General features: G+C 39.8%; 1 long non-coding RNA gene across 1 annotated transcript in view; it reads right to left on the bottom strand.

The window, feature by feature from the left end:
- LOC106305515 overlaps positions 1-15,057 on the bottom strand; it is a 23,225-nt gene extending 8,168 nt beyond the window's left edge. The window contains exons 1-2 of the long non-coding RNA XR_001262996.1: positions 14,941-15,057; positions 14,724-14,838 (exon numbers count right to left, since the gene is read on the bottom strand). This is a non-coding gene — a long non-coding RNA (uncharacterized LOC106305515). The remainder of the gene's footprint in view (positions 1-14,723; positions 14,839-14,940) is intronic.
- Between the last annotated feature and the right edge of the window lie 717 nt (positions 15,058-15,774).

Below are 15,774 nucleotides of genomic sequence, written 5' to 3'. Positions count from 1 at the left end.
AAGGTATAAGTCTGGGCTCGAGAGCTGCCGGCGAGATTCCTAGTTCTAGCTACCCTAAGACGGCTAAACCTAATTGAGTCGCAGCTCGAAATAACAAAACGGAAAGTTGCCTAATTGCTCTAAGTGCTAAGTTTCCTCTGAAAAGTTCTCAAGTTTGCTCCGAAAAAAATCTCTCCCCATGTCTCTCGCCTAGGACTCCTTATATACTGGCTCCTAGGTTTGTTTACGTTTTTCCTCTTCTGCCCTTAAGCCGTCATAGCTTAAAAATGGAGATATTCCATTTTTTCCGATCTTCGTAATTATCTTCAAAATTTCGTATTTATCCACGGAAACTTGACATTTATCTCCCCTTGCGGACCAATTGGCTTGAGCTCGGTCACTACGTAGCGACCGAGCGGGATGATCGCTCGGTCGCTGAGTAGCGACCGAGCTTTGGCTCGAGCTCGGTCGCTACGTAGCGACCGAGCTTGGTTCGAGCTCGGTCGCTACGTAGTGATCAAGATTGGCTCGGGCTTGGTCGCTATGTAACGACCGAGCGGGACGGATGCTCGGTCGCTACGTAGCGACCAAGCGGGACGGATGCTCGGTCGCTACGTAGCGACCGAGCTTGGCTCGAGCTCGGTAGCTACGTAGCGACCGGACAGCGTGCATGTGCGGTAGTTGCGTAATGACCGAGCTTGGTTCGTCCGTGTTCTGATCGTCATACTCGGACCTATCCGTAGCTGGTCTGGGTTTGTTTCCGATGGCTTATGTTTGATCTAAATAGAATTCGAATGAGGCTTTATCTCGGGAACATACGTTGCGACGTTTTCTTGATCGGGCATGATTTGTTGCCGAAAGACATACTTGTATTCTGCGGGGATTTGGACGTTAACTTCGTCGTAACCATTTTCGACCCCAACAGAACTCTCCTATAACGTCGATAAGACACGAATCCATGAATTCTCGTCTACTCTTTAATGCTATCTCCCGTGAGCCATGGCTAAACCATTCTTTGTTTCTCATCACTCGAAGACATCAGTCAAACTTTACGATTAAAACCGCGAGAAGTCTGTTTTAATCGAAGAAACCGTAATAAACGTTTCGAGTCAACGACGGTCTAAAGAGACCTAAAATGCAACTCGAAGCCCACTTACGATTTCTTAACCGAAAACCCATAAGCCTTATGACGGTTTATGCTTGGTTCGTAAGGCAAGATAAATGTCAAGTTTCCGCGGATAAATGTGAAGTTCTCGAACTATGATGGCTTAAGGGCAGAAGGGGAAAGACGCAAACCGACCTAGGAGTAAGTATATAAGGAGTCTTAGGCGAGAGGCAAAGGGGGAGATTCGAGACACAACAAAGCTTAGCTCGTAGAGCAATTTAGGCAATTTTCCGTTTTTGTTATTCGAGCTGCGACACAATTAGGTTTAGCAGCTTAGGGTTTTAGAACTAACAATCTCGCCGACAGCTCTCGTAGCCCAGGCTCTAACCTTGTTGTAACGCTCAAACGCGAATTCAGAATAAGATCTACTTTGATTTATTTTTTATTTCTTACATTTTATCGTCTTTATTTCGTGTTCTGATTGCTTGGTGTGTGGTATTAGTAGATATCCGGGACCTCTGGGAAATTAGGGTTCTCCTACTTTCCCTATTTAAACGGAAATCGACAGTGCGAATTTCGGTTCCCACAGTTTGGCGCTAGAAGGAGAGGAGGGGGGGTACGGATCAATCTAACTCTTAGCCACAACACGCTGAATCAGACATGTCAACTGACGATACGAATAACATGCAGGATCCTCTCAACGAAGGAAGCAACGACAATCAAAACACTCCAGAAGCGGCCGTCTCCGCGGCCAACGCAACTGCTAACGCTGCGACACTCGAGGAGTTCAAAAAGATGTTCTCCGCCTACGAAAAGAGGTCGGAAGAACAGGACAAACCCGTGGATACCTTGACAAAAAAGGTCCAAACTTTAACGACAAGGACCCGTGCAATCCTCCCCCGCGGATCTACGAAAATCTGCGGAAAAAAAACTCGACTTCGTAACCCCACTCGACAGGCCTGGAACATCGCAGGAACGTCCTTCGGGAGACCCCAGCGAAACATCTCCTGCCGAGAAACGGAACTCTGAAAGTCTTCTACCTCCTGCAAAGGACACAGAGGTCGATGAAGTCGAGCATGTCGACTTGGATCCCATTGATGTCTCCAACGATACCGAGGACAACGCTGACAGACATCCAAGAAGAACCAGAAGCCGATCGGCTCGGGAAGGCTCCCCATTCGAAAAACCAATGACGGAAGAGAAGGAAAACCTCTACTGGATTGAACAGGAGGAGCTGGCCGAGAAACATGCCGAGATTACTCGGAAATCTGCTGGCGAGAAATCGGACATACGCGACCTTCGCGACTACATAACCAAAACTGCAGCGGAAGTTAGGGACGTGAAATCCCAGATCCATCACGCTACCAGCGCTGCCCCAGAGATCGACAGACTGCTAGAGGGGGCTCAGAAGACACCCTTCACCGCTCGCATCTCTTATTCGAGGGTATCTGACCCAGGAAAAATCAAAGTACCAAAGTACGATGGTACGACTGATCCTAAAGTGCACCTTCAGGCTTTCCACGTCACAATGGGAAGGGCCAGACTGAAGGATAGCGAAAAGGACGCCGGCTATTGCCGTCTGTTCGTCGAAAATCTAGAAGGACCGGCGCTCGAATGGTTCGCTCGCCTTAAGCGAAACTCCATCGGAAGTTACCGACAGCTCGCATTGGTATTTCTCAAACAATACTATATGTTCATAGACAGAGAAGCATCCGATGTCAACCTTTGAAGTCTGTCCCAGAGGGAAGACAAACCTCTCCGCGAGTTCATAAGCTGGTTCAAGCTGGTTATGTCAAGGGTTAGCCGGATACGCGACAAGTTGGCCATAGACGCGCTCAGAAAAATGCTCTGGTACAAGTCGAAATTCAGAAAATGGATAACCCTCGACAAACCAAAGACGATCCAAGACGCCCTCGACAAGGGAACATACTACATCATAATCAAAGAGGAAACAAAAATTTTGTCGGAAAAGCATAAACCGACAAAGCCATCCTCGAAAGATGTAGACCAAAGGACGAAAAAAAAGCTCTCGTAACGATAAGTACGTCCATCAGGAGGGGGAAGAACTCCAAGGGGCGCATTACTACGCGATCAATTCGGATCAAGGCCGAACCACAGGTAATACGTGGACTCGCAATGAAGGATACGACGAAAACACCTTCTACGAGTTCCACCAGACCCGAGGACACTCCACGACTAACTGCAAAGTCCTGGGAGCGATGTTGGCCGCGAAGCTATTAGCTGGAGAGCTCTCTGAAGTAACATGCATAAAAGATCTCATCCTCGAGACCGATCGCCCTCCAAAGACGGACATAAATATGCCGACAGAGAATTCTCCTCAAAGAACCCAATCAGAGGATAAACGCGGAAGAAGAACGGACAACAAAGGAAACGATAACAATCGTCGCAGAGTCAACATGATCATCGTAGGATCGCAGTATTGCAACGACACGGTCTCGGCCATCAAGGCTTACCAGCGAAAGGCTGAATCAAGTGCAAACTGGCCTATGTGGTCTCCTCCCCAAGATGGTCAAAGCAACTTGATAACTTTCACGAGAGACGAAGCCGGCGGAATCGATCAACCTGACTGCGATCCACTCGTCATAGATCTTGTTATACGAGATCTAGAAGTCGTGAGAGGCCTCATCGACATGGGAAGCACTGTTAATGTCATCTTCCGTGACACTCTCAAACGGATGATCATCGAACTCGGGGAAGTTACCCCAACGCCAAAACTGCTGACGGGTTTTTCAGGCGCAGTATCGATGACTCTCAGATCGATCCAGCTACCAGTCAGGGCCAAGGAAATCATAAAGATCGTCGATTTCGCGGTGGTCGATCATCCTGCCATCTACAATGTGATCATGGGAACCCCCCCCCCCCCATGGCTTAACGCCATGAAAGCCGTTCCGTCTACAAATCACTTCGGCGTCAAATTCCCGACACAGAGCGGGATCGCAGCCATCTGGGGTTGTCATAAACAGTCGCGGCTTTGCTTTCTCACATAGCGTAAGTTACGACAAAACACGACTACCGCGATGGCAACTCTCAACGCACGAAGTTAGCTCAGCCTTCGGCCGAAAACACTTCAAAGAAAGATGATTCGACATCGTCTGCTGAAGCAAACGCTTCGGACATCGAAACTCAGCATGATTCCAAAGTCAACGCTATGAATCAACTGGAAAACCCAGACAAAAAATTCGACCCTGCCACAGTCTCCACGATTAAGGCGGTCAGCACGTCAACAACCGCCGAGTAAGAACACTCGCGGCAAAAAACAGAACTACGAGATGGCTTGGTCCTCGAAAGAGGTACGTAGGCAGCTCGTCGAAAGACGAGTTCAGTTATCCCCCTCTCTAAAATGGGGGGGGGAGTGGGTACGTATACTCATATACTCCCACATTTTAAAAGATGCATCATTGTAATCGAGCTTCTTAAAACTTTTACTACAATACACATTTTTTCCGAATTCTTATGCTTCAGCTACGCAAAAAGTCTCAGGACACGCTTAAAAATAAAATTCTACAAACATTAGACTTTTGTCAGCGGCCTTATCTGGCCCAAATCGCAAAGTCTTCATCCTTCAACACCTAAAACATATGTATAGTCTTCGAAACAACAGCGAGACGTCGCCAAGATAAATTCGAAACTCTGCAAACAACTGTCCGAACGCGACCATAAAATCTCAACTCCGCTCGTCGATTGGCCCCGACGAACACACCACCCAGTTTTAACAAATGCAACCTGATCATTCTTCTGATCCTCGAACAGCCAACACAAGGATAAAAACGCACTACAAAAAAAGTCCGAAATTTTGGTCTAGCACTTCCAGTTGGCTTAAAATCTGTGTATGGAGAGATGCTTGATTCGTGCCATACAAGTCGTATAAGCCGAGAACGTATCGCGGACTTTAAATCGGTACGGATCAAGTTAAAATCGGAACAGGAAAATCGATAGCCGGCTAGTCATCGCATAAAACCTTAAAACCGAAAGTAAACCTAGGTCTTGCCTTAAACCCAACACACTGGTATCTAACATCTCAAGACATGATATTTAAAAATGATACGAGATCCTAAACCATGTCTCTCCGTCCATATCTTAACGTTCACGAAAACTTCGTAAAAGTAAACAAGCGACTTTTACGAAAATTCACATCTCAAGCGAACCATCAGATTGAATGTCTCCGTTAGAAGTAAATATGAAACGACAACTCATATTTATTTAACATACTCGGAACAAAAGGTACTTCGATAAATATTCATCATATATATAAAATCGCAGCGTGGTAGGGATTCAAAGCCACCAACGGCCAGTCCCGATAAAAACAAAGCGGCCAAAAAGGCCCACACAAAATCTCAACATAAAGGCCACACTCGGCCAGATACAGATAATAAAGGCTACATGGCCATAAACACAAGATAAGGGGAAGTCGCTCCCCGACAAATACCAACTTCGATACTCACAAATCAAAGTCAAAATTCTCGGACAAGGAAGCTCTGAATGCATCCGTGGGATAGTTCACTTCCTCATCGTCACCAGCAACCTCAGTCGCGACCTCCTCCATATCGGGAGAAACCGGGATGGGATCCCAGAATCTCTGGATCCTCCCATCAATCGGGGGAATAAGCGCCTCAGCGTGGGCATTGTCCTTCATGCCATCTTTCATGTCCCTCATCTCCTCCTCGAAAACAAAGTCATCCGCCTGCGCCTTCCAAAGGGTGCCAACTGAGCCGCGACACTCGCGAAAATCGCCCACCAAGGAATAAGCATCCTTGAGGTTTTCATGCTCAGTCTTGAACTGAGAGGCACGGTTTCTCATCACTTCAATGATCTCTCTCCTACCCTTCCTTTCCGCTCGACGAACAGCCTTCTCGTGGTCCCTAGCGAGTTTCGAATCTCGCTCCAAAATCTCGTTTTGCATACGAGCAAGGTCCTTTTCCGCTTTCTCCGCCTTGAAGCGATAAACCATGGCCTTCCTATGGCTCGCCTCAAGAGCTGAGCCGAGCAAGTTCAGACCCTGCGAAAATGACCAACGCGTTAAAAAAAATGAAAAATCGCATGGTCCTATCCGCAAAATTTCTATAAAAAAAAAAGAGAGCAACTAACCCCATTTATTATACGAGATCCTTCTGTGACTATCTTAGACCTTCCCATTTCATCCACTGATGAGGGAGGATCGAAAAACGAGGGTAGACCGGCAAAGAAATCGTCAAAATCTGGAATAGGCGCCTCGCTCATACCACTACCGTCACCGTAAGCAAGGTCCGGATCCCATCCTGGGAGAATAAGATCATTTATGGAAAAGTCTATATCGCCGAGGTCAATACCTTTGCCCTTTGGAGACCTCACGTTTGTCTCCTCCGTGGAATCGTCGCAACAAGCAGGACCATCGGACCCAGAATCACTGTCCGTTTCCACGCCCCCTTAGAAATCGGGACAAACGAGCCTCAACGCCTTGTGAACTCTTTTCGGCGTAAAGGACGTCCACAAAACAGGCCGTTCCTAAGGAGATCCCTCATTTCGACTGTGTCATTAGGGAATGGAGGGAGCAGGTTGATGAAGGGACCGTCATTCGGTTTACTCCGGAACAACGAAATGCAACTCTCCTCGACAGATGCAGCACTTATACGTACGAAGAAGAAAAACTTCTTCCACAAGTTAACGTTGGAGGTAAACCCCTTGATCACCGACATATGGTTCCGAGGGACCACCCGGTAATTGTCCGGCTTCGAGACGAGCTGCAGTCTCAAGAGCGCTTCGAAGTGGTCGGTGGTAAGGGAGAGACCATGCTCATAACTCAGGATCACGACGTCGATGAGATGCTGGAGGCTGGTAGGATTCAGCTGGCTTATCGATACCTCAAAACGATCAAACACACGGACGATGACTTTTGGAATCGGGAACCACAAACGGCAGCACACCACGAATGACTCGTAACAAGTGAAATAACCGTCCAGAAGACTATCGGCGCTTTCCCCATGACGAGGGATTCAAAATTCCACCGTGTCTGAAATTTGGTAGAACGACTGGACGGTCTGAAGAAAGTCACTAGTAACACGTGAAAGTTGATTGATTATTTCTTAGTTTGAGTTCCAGAATATCCAACCTTAGTCTCTATACTACTATAATCATGATTGCCTGAATAGAAACCCTAAGTCTAATAACCATCCTTCCACTAAAACCCCAATCAAATCAATCGAGCAATTGCTTTGCTCACAAACTTGCAACGTTACATTTAATCAGTAAATCAACCTAGCTTAATTAACTTAATTAGATTTATTAAGTTCCCTAGCCCCATGTGGATTCGATCCCTAAGTACTACAACTCAACCTCCTATTTGAGAGAATATAAATCACTCCTTAGGGTAATTTGAGTGATATCAATAATCCCGATGTAGAATATAATGAATCTAGCAATCATTTGATTAATAATTCGAGATTAAGCTCATTAAAACCATAAATATAACAAGGTGATCTACTTAGACATGAGAAGAGAAGAACAAATCATAAACTGAATAGATATCATAAGGAAATCAATGACAAAACCAAAAGAGTTCCAGATCAACTTTAAAGGAATTCCAACTCTGAAGGAGTTGTAATATATCTCTCCAAACCAAAAAGAAATCTTAGGGTTTAAAACATGTTTAGGAATCTTTTATAAATAAGAGAAACTTCTAGGCCAAAACTGCAATTCTTGGACCTTCATTAAAACTCCCCGGGTCAGAATTTGGTGGAGTGTCGAAGCATCATCCTTTGAATGTCGTTCGACACTACTTAATTCTCGACTGCTTTCTCTTCTTATATGCATAGGAAATTACTATTTGTCTGCGGACTTTTGGATATAAACTTCGCCCAAATACTCCAATCTCGTCTAACTCACCATACCGCACGCTAGAATCTCGTCGGAAATCCACGATTCTAATGAGCTGGGGGGCTAACTGTTGGGGTCAAAAACGGTTACAATGAAGTTAATGTCCAAATTTCCGCAAAAAATCAGCGTGAACATTTTTTTTACAAAATTTATTCTTAACCGAAAATCCATAAGCCTGATGACGGTTTATGCTTGGTTCGTAAGGCAAGATAAATGTCAAGTTTCCGCGGATAAATGTGAAGTTTCCGAAGTAAATCATGAAGATCGGGAAAATTTGAACTATGATGGCTTAAGGTCAGAAGAGGAAAGGTGCAAACCGACCTAGGAGCAAGTATGTAAGGAGTCTTAGGCGAGAGGCAAAGGGGGAGATTCGAGACACAACAAAATTTAGCACTTAGAGCAATTTAGGCAATTTTTCGTTTTTGTTATTCGAGCTGCGACTCAATTAGGTTTAGCAGCTTTAGGGTTTTAGAACTAGGAATCTCGCCGACAGCTCTCGTAGCCCAGGCTCTTACCTTGTTGTAACGCTCAAACGCGAATTCAGAATAAGATCTACTTTGCTTTCTTTTCGATTTCTTATCTTTTATCGTCTTTATTCCGTGTTCTGATTGTTTGGCGTGTGGTATTAGCAGATATCTGGGACCTCTGAGAAATTAAGGTTCTCCTACTTTCCTTATTTAAACGGAAATCGACATTGCGAATTTCGGTTCCCACATATAGAATTGCTAGGTTGTTAGGATATCCATCAATTGAATTGAACTTACTGCTTGTGTCCTATAGTAGCTAACTAGAATCATGTTGTTAGGATAACTAAGCGCAAGCTAGAGCATAGTCTATTGCATGAACCATTCATATTGTGCTAGGATTGCTAGAGAAAGATGAGAGTTGATCTAGGAACCTAGTGAACATAGTTCAAACCTGGTCGCTAAAGCTTGCTAGAAGGATCATCGATCGACAACTCGGTAGTTGTATCGATCGACTATCTGAAAGGTGTATCAATCGACAGCTCGTTGATAGCGTCGATCGACACTTTCTCAAGATCAATATGCGAGAGTTGAGATCTTAGATCTAGTAGTAGATAATCTAAACATGTGAAAGTTGATAGATTATTGCTTAGTTTGAGTTCTAGAATATCCAACCTTAGTCTCTATACTACTATAATCATGATTACCTGAATAGAAACCCTAAGTCTAGTAACCATCCTTCCACCAAAACCCCAATCAAATCAATCGAGCAATTGCTTTGCTCACAAACTTGCAACTTTACATTTAATCAGTAAATCAACCTAGCTTAATCAACTTAATTAGATTTATTAGGTTCCCTAGCTCCATGTGGATTCGATCCCTAAGTACTACAACTCGAGAGAATATAAATCACTCCTTAGGGTAATTTGAGTGATATTAATAATCCCGATGTAGAATATGATGAATGACCCTAGTAATCCTATGATTAACAATTCGAGATTAAGCTCATTAAAACCATAAATATAACAAGGTGATCTACTTAGACATGAGAAGAGAAGAACAAATCATAAACTGAATAGATATCATAAGGAAATCAATGACAAAACCAAAAGAGTTCCAAATCAACTTTAAAGGAATTCCAACTCTGAAGGAGTTGTAATATATCTCTCCAAACCAAAAAGAAATCTTAAAAAAAAAAATCTAACTGTCAACAATGAATTAGATAACATTATATAGGGTTTAAAACATGTTTAGGAATCTTTTATAAATAAGAGAAACTTCTAGGCCAAAACTGCAATTCTTGGATCTTCATTAAAACTCACCGGGCCAGAATTTGGTGGAGCGTCGAATCATAGACCATGTATAAAACAAAACAACACCAAAACGACTCCAAACATATATAATAAAGGGATTTTTCAAATATGACTCAAAACAAAAAGTCAAACACAAAACTAACCCATGATTTTTTTTGGAACTTTCATTTGCCATATTCACCCCAGAAGTTCGGATTATTCACAAAAATACCATTCTTTTTTTTTTCTTTTTTTGTTCGAAAATGAGTGTTTTACTCTATCATCCTCATCTTCATCAAGTATTTACAACATTACCATTGCCATAAATACACTAACCCACCAACCCACCATGAACAACCTATTTGAAGCTCTTAATGGACCAAAGTTTCGATTTTTACTCTTCATATCTCATTACTTATGCAGACCAACTACATCTCTTTTACTTTCTCTCTATATTCATCAAAAAAAATATCCAAGATTTTGATTCTATACTTTTAAGATTCAAACTCATGATTCTTGGTCATTAACAACTGGGTCTGTTTCGTGGTGAAGTTATGTGTGATAGGAGAAGTTAATCAAGTTATCTCACTAACTGAAAGTATGAAATTGTATTTTTATTTCAGATATGTTTGCCAGAAGACTTACCCCGTGTAAGTCTTTTGGTCGTAGAACACTTATACGGAAGTTTTCTGATCAATGCAGGGGTTAGTTTTGTAATTGACTTTATGTGCGTTTTTAGAGACGACTTCTCTAGAAGTCTTCCAACTTTTCTTTGTTAACAAAAAAATCTCAAAATACCAGAGAAGACTTCCTGGTAAGTCGTCTAGGATAAACAAGTTAGTTTTGCAATTGACCGGGTTGTATCAAAAGTTTGACTTTCTCTAGATGACTAACACGGAAGTCTTCCGGCGGAAGACTTCCCTCTAAGTCTAATGAACTCTCGGTGGAAGTCTTCTCACTGTTGGTGAAAGTCGTTCGGTTACCTTTGCAATTGAAAAATAAAACTTAAGTATTTAATTTTAATTAGACAACTTCCATGTAAGTCTTCCGGAAGACGACTTACACAGAAGTCTTCCAGAATTTTATTCCGAGATTCCGGTCAAACCTTGGTTATCACAAAAGACTTATGTGTAAGTCTTTTTTCGGAAGACTCTTTTGTCAGAAGACTTACAAGGAAGTCTTCTAATTAAAATTAAATATTAAAATTTTATTTTTCAATTGCAACAGTAACATGAGACAACTTACATGTATTATTTAAGTCGTCTAGTTTTTTTTTTTTTTTTCATCAAATACAGACTCATATTGACTCTGTGAACCACTCCGGTAGATCTTGATCCATATGAACGACAAACGACGGTTGCTTCCTGGCACTGTGTGCTAGGCTATCCGCTCTTGAATTTTGCGTCCTTGGTACATAGATAATCTCCGAACGTGTGAAAACTTCTTTTAGGGATTTAATATCTTCCAAATAGCTTGCAAATGCTGGCCATTCTTCTGGTTCCGAAACCATCTTCACCAACTGAGAACAATCCGTTGCAAATGTAACCTGAAATTGCCGTAAGTTTTTCATGCATTCCATTGCCCAAATTAGTGCTTCCATCTCTGCATGTAAAGGGGATAGACAAGCGCGAACATTCCTTGCTCCTAACAACCCATTAAAACCTTCTAGAGTACTCAGCCAACCTTGCCCAGAGAAAGCATCATTCTCTTTCCAGGATCCATCTGTAAAACACCATCTCCCTGGAATTGATGGGGGAGTCGTAACCTCAACTTGGGACGCTGTCCTGGTCTCGGTCATTACCTGTGCATCAGCCCAAAGTCTTGACTCTGTTTCTGCCAATTTGAGGGTGTCCATTGGTTCCATGTCCAAATTGCTAAAAACTTTATTGTTTCTTCCTTTCCAAATATACCAAAGAATCCATGCAAATTGATGATCCTCCATCGGTGGGGAGACTCTCCAGAAGAGGTGATCCATATTTGTGAACAGAGAGGTCGTTGGGAACATGGTTGGATTTGATGGTATCTTGGAGAGAGCCCAAACCTGAAGTGCTGGAGGACATTCAAAAAACACATGGCTGATCGATTCCTCATCCGCTCCGCAACGGGCACAACATATATCTCCTTGTATTCCTCTCGCTTTCAATTTAAGTCGTCTAGTTAAATGTATTAATTTAGTTTTATTTTTCTGGTGGAAGACTTCCATGAAAGTCTTCTAGAAAAAGTCAAATTTCTGACACAATTCGGTCAATTGCAAAACTAATATGTTTATCCTAGAAAACTTACTATGGTATTTTCGAGATTTTTTTCAAAAACAAAAGTAAGCCGATATTTACAAAGGAAGACATTCAAAGAAGTCTTTCTAGAAGTCTTCCTTCTATGGAAGTCTTCCTTTGTAAATTTTCAATTGCAAAAATGACCTAAATGGAAGACTTTCTAAAAGTCTTCTGGCGGACGACTTTTGTGGAAGTCTTCTACGTTAATGTTTAATAAAAATTAATTTTCTTTAAAACTATAAATGTTTTTTTAACATTATCTTGTTAATTCATGTATATTAATCGATATTGGGGCTCCTAAATGAAATTTATAAATTAATTGATTATAATTATGAGGTTAGCAACATTCATGTTTATAATGTTTCTAGATAATTCGAGTATTTAGCTTTAAGATATTTATTTTAACTTTCAAAAGTGTCACGTAACTTCAAGATTATCAAGTTATATGGTTTAATATGTCTTCGTAGATCATAAGATATATTTTTTAATTTTCATGGGATTTAAAATATCAATTTTCACTTAAAATTTAAGTTTTCCGTTTAAATTTCCTGCTTATCTTTTATTTTCCCGCTTAAAAATTAAGTCTTCTAAGAAGACTTCCGAAGACTTCTCAAAAGACTTCCCAAAAGATTTCTAGTGAAAGTGCGCTATATGTTTTAACTAATTTGAGTTTGATATTTTGTGAATTTTACTAAGTTTTCTTAGAAGTTTTCTCCCTTAGTTTTAGTAAATTTAACTAAATTTGGTGTTATTTTGTTTTGCTATTGAAGTTGTATCAATAACTTCAATAAATTCAAGTATGTATGGCAAGATAATATTGTAAACATGAACAATTTACTAAGATTTTCATTAATATCTCTTCAAATTTACAAAAGAATTCACAACTAAAAGAGTAGACACATAAATCACAAAACATGCCATAAATAAACCTATTACACATGGAGTTGGAGATTATTCCTCCACAAATATAAGCTTGGACTCCACTTGATAGGGAAAAGATTTCGTTAAAAGACTTTCATAAATTCTTTTGGGGAATTATGTTTTAGAAGACTCTGTCAGAAAGAAGTCTTCTAGGGCATTATATTTTAGAAAACTTCCGAGAAGACTTCCAAAATCTGACTCAGATCTGAAAAACTTGCATATCCAAAAACGTTCAAAGGGTTTCAATACAGAAAAAATGAGTGGAAAATTTGATAGATCTATCTTTATAGAACACACAATATAGATATCCAACATTTATAGATCTCCCTTTAAAAGAGTGAAACATTTGAACCATGTAATAAAATTGATATAAAGTTTGGTGTTCTTAAGTTCAAAGAGATTAGAAAGAGGTTGGAAAGTGTTAGTTTGAGAAAATGTAAGAGCTTTATGCAACAAGAAGTTACCAAATGGAAAAAAAGTCAGACAGAAATTTACAACGCTCAGATCTGTTATGAAAGAGTAAACATGGAAGAAGACTCTGTCATAAGACTTCTAGGAAGTCTTCTGGCGCATTATATTTTAGAAGACTTCCGAGAAGACTTCTCAAAAGTCTTCCGAAGTCTCGCCTAGATCTGAAAAATCTGCATATCCAAACTCATATCTGAAAAACCTTCATATCCAAAAAATGCTCAGATTGCTTCATAAAGAGAAAATAGATGGAAGATTAGATATATCTACATTTATAGAAGAAAAAAATAGATATCCAAATTTATAGATTTAGCTTTAAAGGAGTGGAAGATTAGAACCATGTGATAAAAAATCTGCAAAAATATGATAAATTAGTGAGATGAGACAAAAGAAATGAAAAATTCATATAAAGTTTGATGTTTTCAAATTAAAAGAGATTAGAGAGATGTTGGAGATTTGTAGTGAGAATCATTACATTTTTGTTGCATCCATTTGAGAGGAAGAGAGAGAATGTGTACATTTATATATAGAGACAAAAATATCTATTTAGGTTAAATATTTTTGATTCATAAGACTTTTAGAGAAGTATTAAATACTTTCTTGTCTCTAATAAAAGTATTATGTCTTTAAATATAATACTCACCCATAAGACTTTAGATCTTAAATTTATACCCTAAACTTAAATAACTAACTAAATAGAAAAAAAACACTTCACTAAACTTAAAATAAACTTTGAAAGTGTTTAGTATATATGAAACTAAACACATATAATCAAATTTTAATTTTCCATAAAAAATGTTAGGTTTCCAAAATATAACCCTAAAAATACAAGCAGTGATACAACATATATTACCAAACCCTAAACCAAAGAATACTATGACTCACTACATTCACTCATCTATGTTGAAAATTTTTCAATTTTACTAAATCTTAATGATATACATGATTTCAATTTCTCCCCCACCCCCAATCAAAATATTTTATTAGTTTTTAAGATCTACAAACAGAAGAATTACAAATCTCAGAAGACTTACAAAACCCCCAGAAGATATGGGGTTATATTCGTAAAAGTACATTCTGGTTTTTTGTTTGGTCATAAGGAACTACTTGTAATTTCACTAGTTTTTTTTTTTGCCAGTTTTGCATTTGATTCAAGTTGGGATATACCTTTATGTTTAAAATCAAGTTATGGATCATATTTGACAATTTCCCGTATACTTTACCTAAGACTTTTTATTGGATTTACTTGATCTGAAAATCTTTTTTTCGTTAATACTCACAAATTAATAGATGAATGGTAAAATACTGAAAGAGAACAAATATGACAAAGTCACAAAAGAATGAAGTCTACCTTTATCATCGTAGACATGCGCTAACTCAATTCCCTTTTCTCCTTTCGAGTTTATTATGAGTTGTTTGAAAGGTTTGACATCTAAATTTTATGGCCGATCTACATCTTCGTGGCCCTGTCATCGGTCAATATGAAATAAAAGGAAAATTAAAAAGCAAATAAATTTCAGATCTGATGTTATGTAAATTTCATATCTCGAGAAGTAAAAGAGACTAACCTTAAAGAGGTGCCATTGATTAACCAAGAAAATATAGAATTGTATACATAAAATGAGACATGCAATACTTTGGATTTCATATAAATCGAAGATTTTGTTCATCAATGAAGAACAAAGTTCAGAAAAAAGAGATAGAAAAATATCTGAACCGGCTAAATGATAACGCAAATCTTATATATTAAAATAAAAGTCATGAATTCTTTCATGTGTGATTTTTTTAATTTGGACCATCACTTATAAATTTTATTAAAAGTATTTTATTAAGACAAATAATACATAGAAAAAAAAAAACTTACGAGTTTCATTCAGTCCATGTGTTTTGACCTGTAATGTGGACACGAATCTGGGTGATGGCGACGGCAAAGGGGATCTAGGGTTCAATGATTGATTTCTTTGCAGTTTTTGGGAATTCACGGTTTGAATCAAGGTATAATGATGGAGATACTTTTTGGGTGGATGGATCTGGAAGATTACGTGAAGGAAAAATGGGTATCGTAAGGCGGTGTCAATGGGATTCGATCTCAAAGAAAGGCTTTAAGGGATTTGGTTGGATATTGGAGATTATGGAAATAAAGACGTGGGCTGTTCGATTACGATTGTGCAGACTTGCCCAAACTAATTTTGTCAAGATTCGGAGTTATCAAGGTATGATCTTTTGGATTCTTCAGAGAAAGGGGTCAAAGGGGGAGGATTGGTGGGTTTCTAGGATCAGATCTCTGATTCAATTATACCGAAATCTTGGGTTTCAACATCATGTACTGTCAGGTTTCTTTGGATTGATTTGGTGTATCACTTTGAGATTTTTAGATTATTTTCAGCATAGTATGATTGAAG

The sequence above is a fragment of the Brassica oleracea genome, chromosome C7 (assembly GCF_000695525.1).
Source record: "Brassica oleracea var. oleracea cultivar TO1000 chromosome C7, BOL, whole genome shotgun sequence".
Taxonomy (NCBI): domain Eukaryota; kingdom Viridiplantae; phylum Streptophyta; class Magnoliopsida; order Brassicales; family Brassicaceae; genus Brassica; species Brassica oleracea.
Note: the sequence above shows the minus strand (reverse complement) of the source record. Positions and strands in the feature narration are given on the sequence as shown.